The sequence below is a fragment of the Pinus tabuliformis genome, chromosome 1_1, assembly GCF_031772625.1.
Source record: "Pinus tabuliformis cultivar Carrire ecotype Pingquan chromosome 1_1, CPIR1, whole genome shotgun sequence".
Taxonomy (NCBI): Eukaryota; Viridiplantae; Streptophyta; class Pinopsida; order Pinales; family Pinaceae; genus Pinus; species Pinus tabuliformis.
In genome coordinates this window covers 573458211-573477524 of record NC_142297.1, presented here as the reverse complement: position 1 = coordinate 573477524, position 19314 = coordinate 573458211, and the positions used below count along the sequence as shown (strand labels likewise).

The 19314-nt window shown below is 37.5% G+C and overlaps 1 pseudogene; it reads left to right on the top strand.

Annotated features, from left to right (window-relative positions):
- The first annotated feature begins 1800 nt into the window (after window positions 1-1800).
- Window positions 1801-19314, top strand: part of LOC149214486 (elongation factor TuB, chloroplastic-like) — a 103249-nt pseudogene continuing 85735 nt past the window's right edge.

Genomic DNA, 19314 nt, shown 5'->3' with positions numbered 1-19314 from the left:
TTTTTATTGGTTTAATTATTATGATGGGGTTTAATTTTCACATTAACACAGATCACATATTGCAACATTTTGAATACTCTATGCAACTTTAAATGATTTGTTGCCCAAGTAGGTCGTTTGTATTTATTACTATTTAAAGTGATCACACTAAACAATGGGGTAATACAAACTCTAACGGCACTACTACCTCACCACTTGTTCTTATATTAGATTGAATATCTTCCATATCTGATGACCATCATTTTTTGTCACCTTTTACTATCTATCTTTATTTCCTTTCTTAACATTGGAAGAGACGACATGACACAATGACATCCCCCATAGTCAGACCCCTCGACACTCTAGACCTTTGAAGAGATACCCGACGACATGACATAATGACATCCCCCATAGTCAGACCCCTCGACACTCTAGACCTTTAAAGAGATACCTGACCTCTGAGCTCGTTCGACCAGTGAATCATTGACCTCTAGTGAGACACTAGAAACTCTTCTATTTCAAATGTTATTGTATATATTCAAAGGGTAAAACAAGCCAAAACACTATTTGCATACCCTTTGCACCTCTTGGTGCAAATGCTAGTTTACACACTCTCATTCAACCATGTTATATATATACCCTCTCTATCTCTTTTTTGGAACAACGTAGAAAAAATTTCTCCTTCTTTAAAAAAAATAAAAATAAATAAATAAATTACAAGAGAAATATCAAATAATTTACAGCCTCATTCAACTATGTTATATATACCCTCTCTATCTATTTTTTTGGGAACCACGTGGAAACAATTTCTTTTTTTTTCAAATAAATAAAATAATTATAATCTTTGTTATGTTTTTTTCATTAATAATTTTTCTGACAATAGGAAAACTTATCATAACTCAGTTGGGATTATTGAATAATATTAATATTAAACTTATAATAATCTAAAAAAGCAATGATTTCATTAAATTAGATTTTTATTTTTATGTTCTTCTCAACCAATTTTAAAATATGATTTAAAATTATTTATATTTGGTTAAAAACTAGTCTCAATGGTTAAACATTCCTAGATTTGATATGAGTGGAAGTCTATCCCTTACAAACTACTAACAAGTCATTCTAGTCTAATATGTTTTTTCTTAAATAATAGTAATGACTCTTTATAATAGTCAATCATAACTGTCCACACCACTAATTTATCAATAAATTATAATAAATTTTCGGGCAAAATAGATACCCTATCCTCCACTAAGTCAAAGATATTTCATTGTTGTTAATAAATAAAATAATTAAAATCATCACCATTAACACTAAATTTTAGAATTGATATGAATAATTATGTTGATGTGCATTTTATTGTGAGGTTGTTGTTGGCCACACTGTTGAGATTCACTGTCTTCAATAGTTGGTGCGAATCTCAACAGTGTCCCGTACAAAAGCTCGTTTTCACAAGGGATTATCATTTAATTTTGCTTAGACTACATCTATTGAAACAAGGGATAAGGGTTCTCCTTACACTCATTCAGATAGCATTCAAATTGTTGTGGAAACAACTCAAGAGGGAACACCCAAAGCTCTCGAGCAATTCAGGCGATGGCAATCACGACGTGGTTAGCTCAAGAGGGAACACATAGAGCTCTCGGGAAATTCAAACGATGACAATAACGCTGAGGTTATTCATGGGAGCAACGACAGTTCCTTCATCTTGGTCATCACTAGCAAAACCCAGAGGGGAGCTTTGACGAGGTACATTCTCAGTCTCTCTAAAACCCAATTTCATATAAAAATGCTTTCAGAGACCATTTCCATTCCTCTTCCTCTATGAATACCATCAAGTCATTCTGGTTCACAATCTGGGCAGCTCGGGGAAAATATTAGAAAAAAAAAAAACCATGTAAATATTGGCACTATTGGCCATGATGATCATGGGAAAGCCATCTCGCCCACTACCCTCACCATGGTCTTCGCCTCCATGGGCACTAGTACCCCTAAAAAATATGATGAAATCGACGCAGTGCCTAAAGGGAGGGAAAAGTTATTACAATCAATACTACTATTGTCGAATATGAGACCAAGAATAGACATTATGCCCATGTGGATTTCCCTGGTCATGTTGATTATGTGAAGAATATGATTACTGGGCTGCTCAAATGGATGGTGCAATCCTAGTTGTGTTAGGAGCGGACGACCTTATGCCATAGACGAAGGAGCACATCATGTTGGCCAAGTAGGTGGGTGTGCCCAACGTGGTGGTGTTCTTGAATAAACAGGATCAGGTTGAAGACGAGGAGTTGCTTCAGTTGGTTGAGCTTGAGGTTAGGGAGCCCTTGAGTTCTTATGAGTTTCCAGGGGATAAAGTGTCGATTATTTCAAGGTCAGCGCTCCTCACTCTGGAGGCTCTTATGGCAAATCCAAACATATCAAGTTAGGTTAGAATAGGTGGGTGGATAAGATTTATGATATCATGGTTGCAGTGAATGAATATATTCCAATTCTTGTGCTTCTTGATGGTTGTAGAGGATGTTTTTTCTATCACTGGTCATGGTACTGTTGCAACTAGACAAGTCGAGAGAGGGTCTATTAAAAGAGTCTTCATTAATAACTTTGAAAAACAAAGCAAAAAATCCCATCATGTTTCCTTCTTAAGTCTTCATCCTCTTATCCTACTTGCTGAAATCATATTAATCCAAAGACATCAATCAACTTTCAGAATATATACATGCCTCAACATACATTAAGAATTTAGTAATGACAATTTGTTGTGGAAGTTGTCTCAAATTGACCATCCCTGAGTGGCACTATCGATCTCTCTAGCATAACTAGACTAGCATATTGATAGCCTTTGCGAACTGAGGGGACCTAAGAAGATGACCTTTGCGTCTATGCATTGATGATGCTTGACATGTCATCCACTGCTCCTTGCAAAGATATTCTCCTTCTAGATGGCATTGTATTCCTTTCATAAGAAGTTGGTTGATGCTTAGGAGTGTTGTGAGAATGACCCTTAGCTTTTGAAGATTATGTGTTAGCCATGTAGTTAGGAAAGGAAAAGTAACCCTCAAAAAAACTCTCTACATATTCACTTCTATGAGTAAATGGACCCCTTTTGCCTCCAAATTTTGTTGAACTGAATTGAGGACTACTTTTTGCAGTTGAAAACACATTATCTTCTTCGTAATCACAATCTGCATACACAGTTCCAGGGCTGAAATCTTGGGAAACTAGTGCAGTCAACATATCTCCTCCTACCCTAAAGATAGACAATTGATTTAGTTCAGAAGTCATCCTGTGCAAAGATTATGTTGAAGTAAAGCCTTTGTAATGTGGCTGAGAGTGAGCTTGTTGTGAAGATTGAAGATGACAATTATCATGTGGAGGGTATTGGGTTGCATAGTTGGAAGATATGCTCCGCTCTATAGAAAGAGAATCTGTCATTAATCCAATCCACTTCTTTGAACTTGATTTGTTTGTGTCCATCTCAATGATTTTCGAGCTTCCATCCAAGTCGTTATTCTCCATTTCCTACTCATTCAAATGAAAACGATAAGAACTCTTCCATGAAGAGGAAATACGACTCAATGTTAGTGGCAGTTAGATTGTCTAAAGAAAACAAAAATATAATTATGGATCTTTTATGTTCTCTTCAGTTTTAAATCCAAGACCAACAATAGCAGAAATGGATTCTAACTCAGAAACAAAGAATAGGTTGTAAGAGAGTCCTCGAGATATATGAATTTTTTGATATGTTCACGTGTAACACCCTCCTCCCATGTCTACCCAAGTAACCGACCAACTGGGGTAAATATGCAATGAGAGGCCACTATAATGGGATTCAACCTCCTCAATCACCTTAAGGAAGTGGAATCAATGGAAACACACCACACAGACCTTTCACATCAGCAACAGAACTCCCAGGATCCATCCCAACCACTCAGGTAACCAACCATTGAGACCAACTGAAGTTTTAATGTATCAAACCCCTAAACGCTCCCATGATATGGACAAGCGTGCATTCAAGAGCCTCCAGATGCTCCCACAGCAAGGGCAAGGAAGCACCTGGGGATTTTTTTACCCAGTGTTATACCTATGACTTCAGGATTTGTGCTACTTTTTCAGGCCCAAAGACCAGGTCACTGCCCAGAACTCAATGACACCTTCAGAAATGGAATTTCACATCGGAACAAAAATACATTTTTAAAAACATCAATGAGGACTAGGTTGGACCCCTAATAGCCATGACAGACATTTTGTCAAACATGTCACAAATATGTAATCTATAGGTTTAAGCAACATATATGAGCATAGGGGTCTCATACTTATCTGAGAATCATTAAGAATCATTGTTCCCTTATGTCATTAGATGCATTATCATCTATTAGTTCATAGATACATTGTTCATTCATTTACAAATCAAAACATGAGGAGAGCCATACATCATCACTATCATAATACATGCTTATAACCAACATAATAACAACATGAATATCAAGGATACATAAGCCATATAATCCACATATAAATCAATACATTTACACATAAGATATCAAGGAAAGAACCTCTTATTAATGAATGCAAAAGACAACCCAGTATGGGACTACCACGTTCCCCCCGACCATAGATTGGTGGAGCCAAATCTCTCTTCAGCTAATCACCCCTGTTCCATAGTCCAAGCATGAATGTGGGACTCAAACCAAAATAACCGACGAGGGCATCCTGAGGTTAAACCACCTTGCCCTCATCAATGGAAACCAAGCTTTACCGCAATCCACGTCGAATCACTAGGCCAAAACAATAAACATGTAATAATAGGCTTTACCATGATCTCCATCGGATCACTAGGCCAAAACAAGCATGGATGCCACCGGATTCCTCCACCTACATCGTGAGGAATTTTCCTGTCTCCTAGTCTCTAGGATTTACTGCAACCCACACCAGATCACTATGCCCTAAACCAAGAATCCACCCTATCCTGTCATTCACTGGCAAGGATTCCTAGGCCTAATAAAGGGAAACCACCTATAGGCTTTATCGTATATCCTACTATTAATCGATTGAGGATTCCTAGGCCCACCGAGGCACACAATACCTGGCTTTACCGTAACCCACAGTCCGATTCAGGGGTCACTAGGCCAATGACTTTACCGCAATCCACAATCTGGTTCAAGGATCACTAGGCCATGTGTTCTTTCTTTTGATGATCCACCTCACTCATCTTTGAATCCATCTAGAAATCCGGCTCAACCAAAACATGAGAACCCCATCACACCATAGCTATCTAGAAATGGCAAGGCTAGGCTGAAAACACTATCACACTTGGAAAAACCCATTCCATGACAACAAAGAACCACATGCAATAACATGCATGCCAAATGTAGCAAGGAAATCACACATGCAAATCGATACCTACAAAGAATCATGTTGTAGCTACTTGATCCTACTCTTCCTTACTTTCTCCTTCTTTCCTCTTGCCTTCTTTTATTTCTTGATCTAATGCCAATGTGCTCCAAGAAAACTCTAAGTGTCCAAGAGTGAGAGAGAGAGAGAGAATAATGAGAGAGCTCCAAATCTGAATTGAACAAAGGGTTACAATGACCAAGTCTAAGAAAAAATCTTACCAATTTATCCTCATAAGGCTCTTTATCATTGAGGCCTCTATTTTCTTCATTTTCCATTATTTTCATTCATTTTCCTCCGCACATTCAATTTGTGACCTTTCACCTTCCTCTTTTCCTAATTTCCGTTATTTTCATAAATAAATGTGCCAAAAATGTCATTTTTCCTTTCCAAAGCCTTTGTCATTGCCTTTGTCAATTTCCTTAGCCATAATAAATCGAAGCGACACCCACTGGGATGTTTTTCCCACCATTCAGCTTGGAATACGTGTCCCATGACCATGTTCTTATATATTTTTACATGGATTTTTAACCAGGCTTGTTACAAAATCCTCCCCCTTGGGGGAACACCATCCTCAGTGTTCAACGACACTTATAACCAACAAGACTGCTAAAAACAAAACATACTACCCATGGTGCTTTATAACACAGCTCATTGCAGTATTTACAATGACCATTGTTGAAACATGACAATCATATAGTTTATTGGAGCTTTATAACACAACTCATTACGGTATTTACAATAACAACCACATATACTTAAGCACACTTGTTTCAACCAGCAAATAACCTTGCTCTCTGTGGAGCTTTATAAACCAGCTCAATACAATATTTATAATAATATACACATATGCACATTTGCTCGACCAACAAATAAAAGGATATGATGCATACATCTACAACAAACGGATCCAGAGGCTCACACCTCCACCCTTAAAGTAATACCAGGATTCACCTCCTTCCCAAGAAGTCCAGAATCCAGTGCAAGGTCAAATCTGCATCCAATATCCAACTTTATAATCCTACGCCACTTGTCCTCTCAGTGAACAACTACCGACTCATTGTTCGAGGGCACACTCCCAATGTGAATTTGATTTCATCTGGCAATGCTAATGAACAAAACAAATCCATCCCTGACCTTCCCTTCTCTGCTACACAGTCCCTCGGGCAATCTGGTCACGCCCTTCCATGTCATCACTCACCTTCTAAGTTCCGTGGCATCCCCTATCCTAGGCAATCCATCCCTTGGAAATGCTTCCTCGCATCGAAAGGTCAACAACCAAGGCATATAAATACCTCAAAATCATGATATTGGTCATAGCATGCTCATGACAATCAATGGACACTATTGTTGGAAATAATACTGAGAGAGGGGGGGGGTGGGTGGGTGAATCAGTATTAACAAGTCAATAATATTTTATTTCCATAATCAGATTCATATACGCTACTTCAGTTAATGAAACTTGTGTGTATACGCAACTTTATTTAAGGAAACTAGAGTATATCCTGCAAACTTATGATTCAGTTAATTTATCATATGTTGGTCTTTAATCAATGCATAAGAACCATATAAACAATAATCAGATGCAGTAAAACAGAACAAAGAATCACACACACATGAACACAAGATATAAGGTGGAAACCCAATGTGGGTGAAAACCACCTGCTGCAATCGTCTCTATCTTTTTTTTAATAAGAAACTTCTTTTTACAATTTTTGTACTGGTGCAGTCTTATACCAGTGTGCAGGCTTCTACATACAGAAGGCTACAACCTTCTCTCATTCTCCAGCTTCTCCTGGAAGGGAGCTACAACCCCCTAGCTCTTGTACTAACTGATATGTTTACTAGTACGTAGGTGCTGGCCTACAGAAGGCTACAACCTTCTCTTTTCTTCCAGGACCACGTTTCATAAATTTTCAGACTAGATCCATCAATAGCATCTTTCAAACATCAAATACATCTGCATCAATCAATCTCCTTTGCACCAACCACAACTGAATCAATCAATCACTTTTCAGAATGCTGTAACCAAAATACAGTAACCAGAACCCAAAACACTGTAACAGCAACCAGAAGTAGCTAAAGCATATTTTATGAGGTATACGCTACTTCAATGTGTCGAAACTGCGTGGATACGCACTTTTCTCAAGGCGAACCTGGGTACAGATCTACAAATCAAATTTAAGATGTATACATTGTTTTGATATGCAGAACCAGCGTGTATACGTGCCTTTTCTAAGGTGAACCTGCGTACAGATCTAAAAATGATGATTTAATCTTTACAACAATTCCAGACTTCAGTTATACCCAGGTCATCATATTTATAGTTTACAACATGCGCCAGTTATTCAGATAAAAGATCAAAAACACACAAAGGTACTTCACTTCAAGTTTTAAGATCTTGACCCATCATTAGATCTTATCCTTCATCAAGCGCTAAGTTTCATCCTTGATTCAGATCCAGTTGTGCACCATAACCTAATAACCTTTATTCTAGATGTTGCTCTTCATTAGATATTCGATGCATGAGTGCCTTTGCATAATGATCTTCTCCTCCTTTTATGGTCTTAGGCCTTACTCAATACCATTGACCAAAACCACTTAGAACCAATACCTTGGACCAAATACCTGGGGTCCAACATGTACGCGCCTTTCTTTCTGTGAAGGTGCGTGTGTATGCTATACGTGCCTTTTGGTCTGTGAACTCGCGTGTACACGCGGCTTGATTAATGGGGAACCTACATATACCTCACTTTCTTCATTCTGTGAGTCTGAACTGTGATCTGTCATCTGAGTGAGTTGCCATCAAGGACAATACCTGTGTCATAGTGCCAAATCTGTGTCATAATGCCAAAAATCTCCCCCTTTGGACTTGATGGCAACCCCAAGTCACTCTCCCCCTTTGTCATCAAGGGCAAAGGGTTATGTTCCCTCTGAGTATATGCTGAATGCTCTGATATGTTGAAGAGTGTTGATTGAGCGCCATGCTCGAGTCCATGCTCCCCCTGAATATAAGCAAGGTCTGCAAAAAGATGTTCTAAAAGAAGAACATGACTCTATACATCATAAATTACCTTCCTATCACCAATGACTCATACATACATCCATCTCCCATCCAGGTGGGGATATACCAAGTTTGACTCATCCACCCAACCAAGTGGGGATATACCGAATGTTTATACATGTCAAAACAAGAACATATCATCCATCCCATGCATAGTGGGGAAACAAAATAGGTTGTTTCATGACCTTGACATTAAAAGATATATATGACATATAGACAAAATATTTGAAACAAGACCATGATAGTTATCAGCAACTATCATCAGCAACATCTGTCAATCACCATCCAAACCAGCAACCATGATCTCCCCCTGAACATGTTCCACCTAAATAAAAAACAACTGTGAATTTGTACCAATATCTTCTAAGATAATGCCAACAATGCATTATTATAAGTATATGCTCCCCCTGTGCCAGATGATCATTGTTAGACCCATATCAGACTCCTTTCATCCTGAGTATGGCCCACTGTTTCTCTTCAAACCAACATATACGCAATTGTATCCACAGAAACCGGCGTATGTACGTGGATAGGCTTCATGGAACTCACGCATAATAACTTTTCTCTTAAACAGATAAGTTTTAACCACAAGATGATGCATCAACTACTCCCAACTTCTGTCTGAGATATTCAAATGTCTCTCTGGGTAGTGGTTTGGTGAATATATCAGCAACCTGTTCTTTGGAGGGAACATACTCCAATTTGACCTCTTGTTCATCTAGAAAATGATATTTGATGGGTATGTGCTTGGTCTTGGAATGCATGACTGGATTCTTTGAAATACTGATTGCACTTGTATTATCACATAGGATGGGGATGGGTGGAGTACATGTGATCTAAATGTCTTGCAATGTTTGCATCATCCAAAGGAGTTGTGTGCAGCAAGATGCAGCAGCCACATATTCTGCTTTAGCTGTAGATAATGCAATTGAACTTTGCTTCTTGCGGAACCAAGATACTAATTTGGAACCCATATAGAATGCACCACCACTAGTGTTTTATCTGTCATCAACGCTTCCTACCCAATTTGCATCTGTATATGCATGAAGTGTAAGATCTGTATCTCTAGGATACCATAAACCAAAATTCTATGTTCCTTGAAGATATTTGAAAATCTTTTTGACTGCCTGAAGGTGTGATTCCTTTGGATTGGCTTGGAATCTTCCAACTATTCCCACTGCGTGCATGATATCTAGTCAGGTACCTGTTAGATAAAGTAGACTGTCAATCATGGATCTATAGGTTGGTTGATGTACTGTTGTTGATTCATCATTTGAGCTGAGACTGCATCCTGTTACCATAGGGGTACATACTGGTTTAGAATCTTCCATGCCGTATTTTTTCAAGATCTGCTTGAGATACTTGGTTTGTGACAGAAAGATACCATCTTTCTTTTGTTGAACATGTAGACCAAGAAAATATGTGAGCTCACCAAGCAGGGACATTTCAAATTCTTGCTACATTACCAAAGCAAAGTTTTGACTCATGGCTTCTTCATTGCTACCAAAAATGATATCATCAACATACACAACAAGTATTAGCAATTTATTATTGTCAATATTTGTATATATATTTCTATCAGCTGATCCTTTTGAAAAACCTTGTTGATGGAGATATTTGTCAAGACGGTAATATCAGGCCCTTGGAGCTTGTTTTAGACCATAGAGAGCCTTTCTAAGTCTGCATACAAGTTTTGGATCATTTCCAAGGATGAATTTGTCTGGGTTCTCAATATATACTTCTTCTTCTAAGTCCGCATTAAGAAAGGTAGATTTTACATCCATTTGGTATACTTTGAATTTCTGAAAACTAGAAAGAGCAAGGAACATTCTTATGGCTTTAAGTCTAGCAACAGGTGCAAAAGTTTCTTCAAAATCTATACCTTCTTGTTGAGCATACCCTTTACAAACAAGTTTGGCCTTGTTTCTAATAACTTCTCCATTTTCATTCAGCTTGTTTTTGAATATCCATTTGGTTCCTATCATGAGGTCTAGGAACTAATTCCCAAGTATTATTCTTTTCATTCTGCTCAAGCTCTTCATTCATGGCCTTGACCCAACATTCATCTTTGCATGGTTCATTTACATTTTGAGGTTCGATGGAGGAAAGTAATGCTAGATAGCTTGAAGCTTCTGTAATAGTTCTTCTTGTCTGCACACCTGCCTCTTTTTGTCCCAAAATTTGAGTCTCTGGATGATTTTTCTTAACATACCTGGATGGAGTCTTTTCTTCTGCCATTATCTGTTCTTCTGGTGCTTCATTGGTTTCTTCTTCAGAATTAGTCTGATTTGATGTGGAAGGATAATCGTCATCTTCTCCACAATCTTCGCTTTTTACCTACTTTGGATTTTTGCATGCTTCATCAACCACAACATCAACACTTTCAATAATTTTCCGAAGTCCTTTATTATAACACTTATATCATTTGCTTCGGGAAGAGTAACCAAGGAGAATGCCTTCATCTGCTCTGGGTTCAAACTTGCCAAGTTTTTCATCAGTCCTTTTGATGTAACATTTGCTTCCAAAAACTTTGAAGTATTTTACGATAGGAGTCTTACCATACCAAAGTTCATGTGGAGTTTGAGTGTTGTTTACTCGAACATTTGCTTTGTTGAGAATAGTGAGGGCAACGAATGCAGCTTCACCCCAGAAGGTTGCAGGAGTTCTAGACTCATCTAGCATAGCATGAGCCATTTGTTGAATAGTTTTGTTCATCCTTTCTACCTATCCGTTTTGCTGAGGAGTCCTTGCAGTGGAGAATTGCCTTTTTATTCCATGTTCTTCACAAAAGTCAAAGAATTCATCCAAGGTAAATTCCCCTCCTCGATCAGATCTAAGACATTTGATTTTACGATCTAATTCATTTTCAACCAGGGCTTTGAAGGCTTTGAATTTTTCAAATGCTTCATCTTTATGCTTTAGAAGCCCTATCCAACACATTCTGGAAAAATCATCAATGAACAATATAAAGTATCCCTCTCCACGAGGTGACTTTTTCCTTGATGGACCACATAAATCAGTATGAACAAGTTCAATAGGCTTACTAGTTGATCCTTGCTTTTCAGGGAATTTCGACCTGGTTTGCTTACCAAATTGATATTATTTACATATTGTATTTTCTGGAATGCTGATATCAGGAAGATCACAAACAGCGTGGAATTTGCTTGCTTTTCTTATTTGAGAGAAGCTTAGATGCTCCAATCTTCTATGCCATAGCCAGTGTTCATCATTTTTGCTTAGATAGCACTGTTGTCGTCCTCCCTTGAGTATATATAAGTTGTTTGGAGTTCTTATACCTTTGATCGTAGTTTCTCCTATATCAAGCTCACGAACAACACATTCATTTGATCGAAATACTACTTCATTTCCTTGATCACACATTTGACTGACACTCAACAGGTTATTCTTTATACCATCAACATACATAACATTCCCAGCTTTAACTTTTTCTTTTAAAAGAACAGAACCTTTACCTTTTATGACAACAGGAGTGTCATTTCCAAATGAGAGCTTCTTTTCTTTTCTAGGGCATTATATGACTGAATTTTTTCTTTATCACCTGTCATGTGTTTCGAGCATCCACTGTCGATGTACCACTGATTTTCTTGTCCTTCTGCATACAAGGCTATACCACATCTTTCTTTTTGTGGTTCTTTCTTTCTCCATATTTTGGGATTTAATGAAGTTTGCTCCTTCTGAGATGTTTATTGAAATTTACTCCTGCATTCAGATTCTTCATGACCAAAGTTGTTGCAGATAGGGCATTATGTTTCATTTTCAAGAAGAGAAAAGTTATTGTAGGTCTATTTCATGATCCCCGTCACATTCCTTTGATTTCGTGCTTCTCTAGTCATGATGGTCTTGTAAACAACACATTGAGCAGCTTTGTGTCCGAATTTATGACATGAAAAACATTGGCCATTAAAGAAGTTCCTGCGATTATCGAATCTATTGACCTAGTGATTGTAGTTGCTATTGATATTCATTCTTGAAGCAAATTAACTATTATTTACCTGAGGTTTGTAGCTTTTGTTCATCCTTGAAGTAAAGTGAGCCTGATTTACCTAGTGATCTGCTTTATGCCTTTGCTATCGATTGTCAAACTGTTCACTGCTCTTTGCTGCATCAAGATAACTTTTAGTGGAGGTTGACGGCTTCTGTGCTTGGGATGCTTCTTCAGTATATCCAAGACCTGTCTTTATTAGAGGAGAACGATGCACTTTGATAATTTCATTTAAGCTTTTTGATCCTTTAGTAAATCTAAGATTGAGAGCTTTTGTTTTCTCAATATCCTTTCTTAGACCCACAATTTCACATTCTAGTTTTTCATTGTGTTTTTCTCTTTCAGCAAGTTGGAATGTCAGATTATCTATAATCATATTCTTTTCTTCTAAACAGATTTTGAGTTTAGAGATTTCTTCATAAAGATCATCTTCATCTAAAGCATCCAAGAAATCATCATCTTCAAAAGCCATCAGAAGTCTATAGTCATTACTATTTTCATCTTCATCACTATTTGATAAACCATCGCTATCTTCATGAGTATAGTAGCTCTTCTTACTTACACTTTGTTTTCTATTCCATTTTGTTGATTCCTTTATTTTATCAAGCTTATCTTTACAAGGACATTTGGCAGCATAATGACCGACTCTTCCACAAGCAAAACATTTGAAAGGTAGTTTACCCCTGAATCTCCCGGAACCCCGTTGAAGGTTCTTGACAAAGTTTGCTTCTTCCTCTCCTTCCGAAATATGTCCTGATTCATTGAGTTCTTCTCATCCTGAAGCTTTGAATGCGGCTTCTCTCATATTTGATGGACCTCCTTTTCTAATTTCGAAAGCAATTAAGATTTCGTGCAATTGTGTCATAGTAATAGTCTGAAGATCTTGTTTTTCTTCTATGGCAAATACTTTTGATTCAAACTTAGTAGATAAGGATCTTAAAACCTTTTCAACTAAAGTAACTTCTTTTATCTCTTCACCCAAGTTCTTCATGCAATTAACAATCTCATCTATATGTAAGAAGTAACTAGCGATACTTTCATCATTATGCATTTTGAGAGTTTCATATTGAATTCTAAGAGATTGCAGTTTTTCATGTTTTACTTGATTGTCTCCATCATAGCTTAAAATGATCTTGTCCCATATTTCTTTGGCGGTTTTGAGCTGCATAAATTTGACAAATTCTGATTGTGATAGACTCCCCAGTAATGTATTGACAACCTTGGCATTGGTTTCATATTGCTTTTTACCTGCCGTATCTGTAGGAATTGCTGATGGAAATGTATATCCTCCTTCCACAATTTCCCAGACATCTGTTCCAAGAGATCGAAGATAGGCTGTGGTTCTTACCTTCCAATAAACGAAGTTGCTACCATAAAATATTGGTGGTCTAATGGATCCCTCTCTTTCGTAGTTACTCGTGATGATAGATCTTCCTTCAAGAGATCAAGCTTCTTCTGAAGGACCTACTTTGATACCAATTGTTTGAAATAATATTGAGAGGGGAGGGGGGTGAATCAGTATTAGTAAGTCAATAATATTTCATTTCCATAATCAAATTCATATACGCTACTTCAGTTAATGGAACTTGCATGTATACGCAATTGTATTTAAGGCAACTAGCGTATATCCTGCAAACTTATGATTCAGTTAAATTATCATATGTTGATCTTTAATTAGTGCATCAGAACCATATAAACAGTAAACAGGTGCAGTAAAACAGAACAGACAATCACACACACATGAACACAAGATATAACATGGAAACCCAATGTGGGTGAAAACCACCTACTGCAATCATCTCTATCTTATTTTTAATAAGAAAATTCTTTTTCCAATTTTTGTACGTAGGTGTCGGCCTACAGAAGGCTACAACCTTCTCTTTTCTTCCAGGGACCACGTTTCATAAATTTTCAGACTAGATCCATCAATAGTATCATTCAAACATCAAATACATCTACATCAATCAATCTCCTTTGCACCAACCACAACTAAATCAATCAATCACTTCTTAGAATGTTGTAACCAGAATACAGTAACCAGAACCCAAAACACTGTAACAGCAACCAGAGGTAGCTAAAGCATATTTTATGAGGTATACGATACTTCAACGTGTCGAACCTGCATGCATACGCACTTTTCTCAAGGGGAACCTGCGTACAGATCTACAAATCAAATTTAAGATGTATACATTGTTTTGATATGCAGAACCAGCATGTACACGTGCCTTTTCTAAGGTGAACCTGCGTATAGATCTATAAATGATGATTTAATCTTTACAACAATTCCAGACTTCAGTTATACCCAGATCATCATGTATATAGTCTACAACATGCGTCAGTTATTCAGATAAAAGATCAAAAACACACAAAGATACTTCACTTCAAGCTTTAAGATCTTGACCCATCATTAGATCTTATCCTTCATCAAGTGCTAAGCTTCATCCTTGATTTAGATCCAGCAGTGCACCATAACCCAATAACCTGTATTCTAGATCTTACTCTTCATTAGATATTCAATACATGAGTTCCTTTGCCTAATGATCTTCTCCTCCTTTTATAGTCTTAGGCCTTACTCAATACCATGGACCAAAACCACTTAGAACCAATACCTTGGACCAAATACCTGGGGTCAACACTTCGGACAGGATACCTTGGACCAATACTATGGATCAAAAGACCATGGACCAAATACCACAGACCAAAACTAAGTTTTCCAACATGTGCGCGCCTTTCCTTCGTGAAAGTGCGTGTGTACGCTATACATGCCTTTTGGTTTGCGAACTCGCATGTACACGCGACTTAGTTAATGGGGAACTTGCGTATACCTCTCTTTCTTCATTCTGTGAGTCTGAACTGTGATATGTCATCTGAGTGAGTTGCCATCAAGGACAATACCTATATCATAGTGCCAAATCTATGTCATAATGCCAACAACTATTGGGTACCAGTGTCCCAAAATTGCCCTGCTCCTGAATGCTTTACCAGCATACTACTGCCTGTTCTAATTTATTTCGTTGTTGTTGCTAATGCTTGTTGTCAGTTTCGACCACCCAACGGGCGTTTCATGTTTTCTTGTACCAAGCACATAATTTCCATTAGATTCAAAATAAATTGAAATAACTTCAAATCATACCTCATTCGTGGCCCATCAATAAGGTACACTTTCAATTCTCTTCACTTCTTACTAGCATCTTTAACCAAATCATCATGTATAAACATATCACATCAGGTTAGCTCAAAACACAACCATCATAGATTCAAATCATAACTCACATGTAACAATCATAAACCAGAACCATAGATCACATGTAATCATCATAGACTAGAATCATAAATCACATACATAATAAAACTAAAATAAAATATTGATACTTATCGTTTAATCAATCCTTAGCTTCTACCTTTTTCCTTATTCTGTAAGCACTCTGGATCGATTTCCACAAGCGACAAACACCCAGTTCCTTTGCTTCTCTTCAATCACGTACACATACACAATGTACATCACAACACATACATCCACACACAACGTATATCATCACACAATGCATACACCTACACCTGATATACATCATGACACGTACGCCTACAACTGATGTATGACATAACACATATATGTACACATAGTACAACATGTTAGGGTCCTATAATAATAGGATTCATAATTTTGAATTGGCTATGGTTAGTCTTGTAATATTGTACATACTTTTGCTTTCTGAAAAATGTTTTGCATAGTAAAAATTAAAAAATGTAAAGAGGGTATGTCCTAAAAGAATAATCAAAGGACAAAAAGAAAGAAAAAGATCAAAAAAGGTGAAAAATATGAACCGCAAAAAGAAATAAAACAGATCATGAAAGTGTGCAAATTCAAATGCCACTACCATTGCTTTACTTTGTAAAATAAGATTGTGTGCAGCTTGTCAAAAATGCCATGATCCATGATGGTCAAATAGCTTAATCTTGACTCATTCATGTTTTAAATTTCATGTTGATACATATAGAATAAAGATCTAGCCAAACTATTTAACCTTGGCAGATCAGTAGTTAGGTAGAGAATAAAAATGATCTCATCAGTTTAATCTAAGCCATTGGAAGTTATAAGGTTAGAATTAGATAGTTTTCTTGTAAAAAGAAAAGAAAATAAGGGGTCAGCAAGCTCAAATGCACCCAATGAAATGAAGAAAAAATGTTAGGATAAATAAAGGGTAGGTAGAAGAAAGGTTGCAAATGCACAAGGTTGTTGAGTCAAAAGCACATTTGTCATGCTTAATCCTATGTTTCATGTGCATGAGGAAATTTGAGAAAGAAAGGATATTCACAAGCTTGTTTACTAATTTCCCCTCAGTTCACTGCACCCCCACATCCTTATTTGCTAATTTCCCCATTATCCCTTCATCACTTATAAATCCCCTTTTCCCCTCATTTTGACCTTTAGCCCTTGGTTTGACACATTCCCCTAGAAATTACCCTTCAAAAATTACCCCCCCCCCTTCCCAAAACCCTTTTCCCTAGTGTGAAACCCATTCCCCATTACAAATATCACCTTCCCCCCCTTATTAATTTCCCTATTTCCCTTCAAAACCCACAAAAACCCCCTTATCCTAAGTTTTTATGCCCCCACTTTATCTAATTAACTTCCCCTCTTCATATTTCCCTGATACCCTTTTAACCCACCAACCATTGGTGTAGTTAAAAAACCCCCGCCACACAAACCATGGTCCCACCTTAATTAACGATATGTTTATATTGAAAATCCCGACCTTATTGGTTAAATAATTATAATTAACTGTAATTAAATCCAGGGCCCTGCAAATCCCTTTCTCGATTCCCTCCATGCAACTCCACTCTATGATAGCCCCCAAATCCGACGGTGTACATCCATATCGCGCGGGTTCATTGTTCGATCAAAAATAGCCCGAGAGCACGTAAGATTCGCGGTTTTTCCTGAGCATTCTTCTGCTACGTGGTGGCACCAGGCTAAATCACCTGCTTGCAAAAAATATCGACTGCCCTCCAAAAGCGATGTGATGGCCCAGAAAACTACCTCCCTGCCCAAACCAAAAATTGCCCACTGTTCATTGATTATTTTCTTGCCAAAATGTGATGTTTCCCGTTAAAAGGCCAAAAAAGCCCCAATTCGCTCTTTTCTTGCATTTTTCACTACAAACTGCTGCTTAGCCATTTGCGACACCCTAAAACCTTTGTGACCAATTTGACCACCGTTTTCCGCTTGAAGAAGCTCCGGATACCCAATTGAAGCAACTAGTTGACAGTTGAAGCCACAATACCCTCTGCATTCACCACTGTACCTAGTTTACAAGCCAAACCATTGATTTCTAAGTATTCTTGGGAAAAACTAGAACAACCCTTCAATTTGAAAACACACAGTTTAATTGAAATATTTAATTAATTGAATTAATTAAAGAAACTTTCCTAAATTGAAAAGAAGCCTGCTATACACCCCAAACCCTGTTTACAGACTGTAATTACCTTCTCACTGTACCAAAAAGCTTCTAAATCTCACTTCTGAAACCACTACAAGCCTGATTCAAATTTGTAAACCCAATTATGGCTTCCCAAACCTCTCTGGACGTGAGACCTCTGTAAGCCCCTCACCTGGACATCGACCACCTTGCATTAGCAGACATAGACTTCCAAATAAAGGATACTACTTCCCCTGCCTACCTTCTAAAGCTCCACTGCTGGAGTAAGGACAAATTCTTTAACCAGAACGATGACATTCACCTTTGGGAGTCTAACTTTCCAAAATATTTGTTTCCAGAAGTATACCCATTCCCATAAATCATCCACTTCTGTCATGCTTGCTACATTCCTAGCCAAAAAGGCATTGTCACCCCTGACCAACAAGTGTTGTTTACCATCACTGCAGAATCCATTAACCAAATGTTGCAGGTCCAACCAAGCCCAAATGAGACCCTACTATCTATTGTAGACTTGCTGGACCTCTATACTAAGTTAGACCTTCCCAGAATAGCCCAAATTTTCAAAACTTTCATCATAGAGGAGTGTCATACCACTACAGAAAGTCCTCCATATGCTGCCACCATTTTTTCTAAGAGAGGCAGACAAATCATAACCATGCTCTCCTGCATTTTAGGATACACCACAGATGAGCATGTGGATGAGGTTGTCCTAGCTTTCCTTTCCATGTTTAGCCCAGGAAAACCTCCTAATGTAATTTACAACTATGCTCAGTTCATGGCAAATAGGATGCATGAGAAATTCACCAGACTACCTATTGAAAGAGTCTTCAAGTACTCATCTGTCTTGTTCCACATGTTTTCATATTATCAGTCAACAAATTCCTTGTCAGCATTTAGAAATTGGACACCAAAGGCAATCCAAGATCAGTCATATATTGGAAACCCTTGATCCAAAAGTACTCCACTGCATTTACTTAAGAGGTGGTTTGGCCTCTGGAAGCCATTGTTTTGTTTTCTTTTGTTTACTCCATGAGATCCCACATTCATGCTTGGATTATAGCACATGGTTGATTGGATGAAAGAGAGATTTAGTTCAACCTAATATATGGTTGGGTGGTACTTGGAAGTCACTGACTTGGTTAGTAATTTCCTATGTTAATAAGAGCCATTAGTCTATTATGATTCATGTATATTTACTAGAAATGTGATTATGGTTGAGATACCATGGTTTATATGTTGGTTATTTTATTATTATATGTTGTTATGTAATGTGTATATTCTATGGCTCATGTCATGAATTGTTTAATTATTGATTGGTTGATGGATGAATGGAATAATAAGTGTTATTGTAGCTATGTTGAGAGGGCATAGGGACTTCTTAGTGATTCTTAGAAAAATATCAAACTTATATGATTAGATATGCATTTATGACC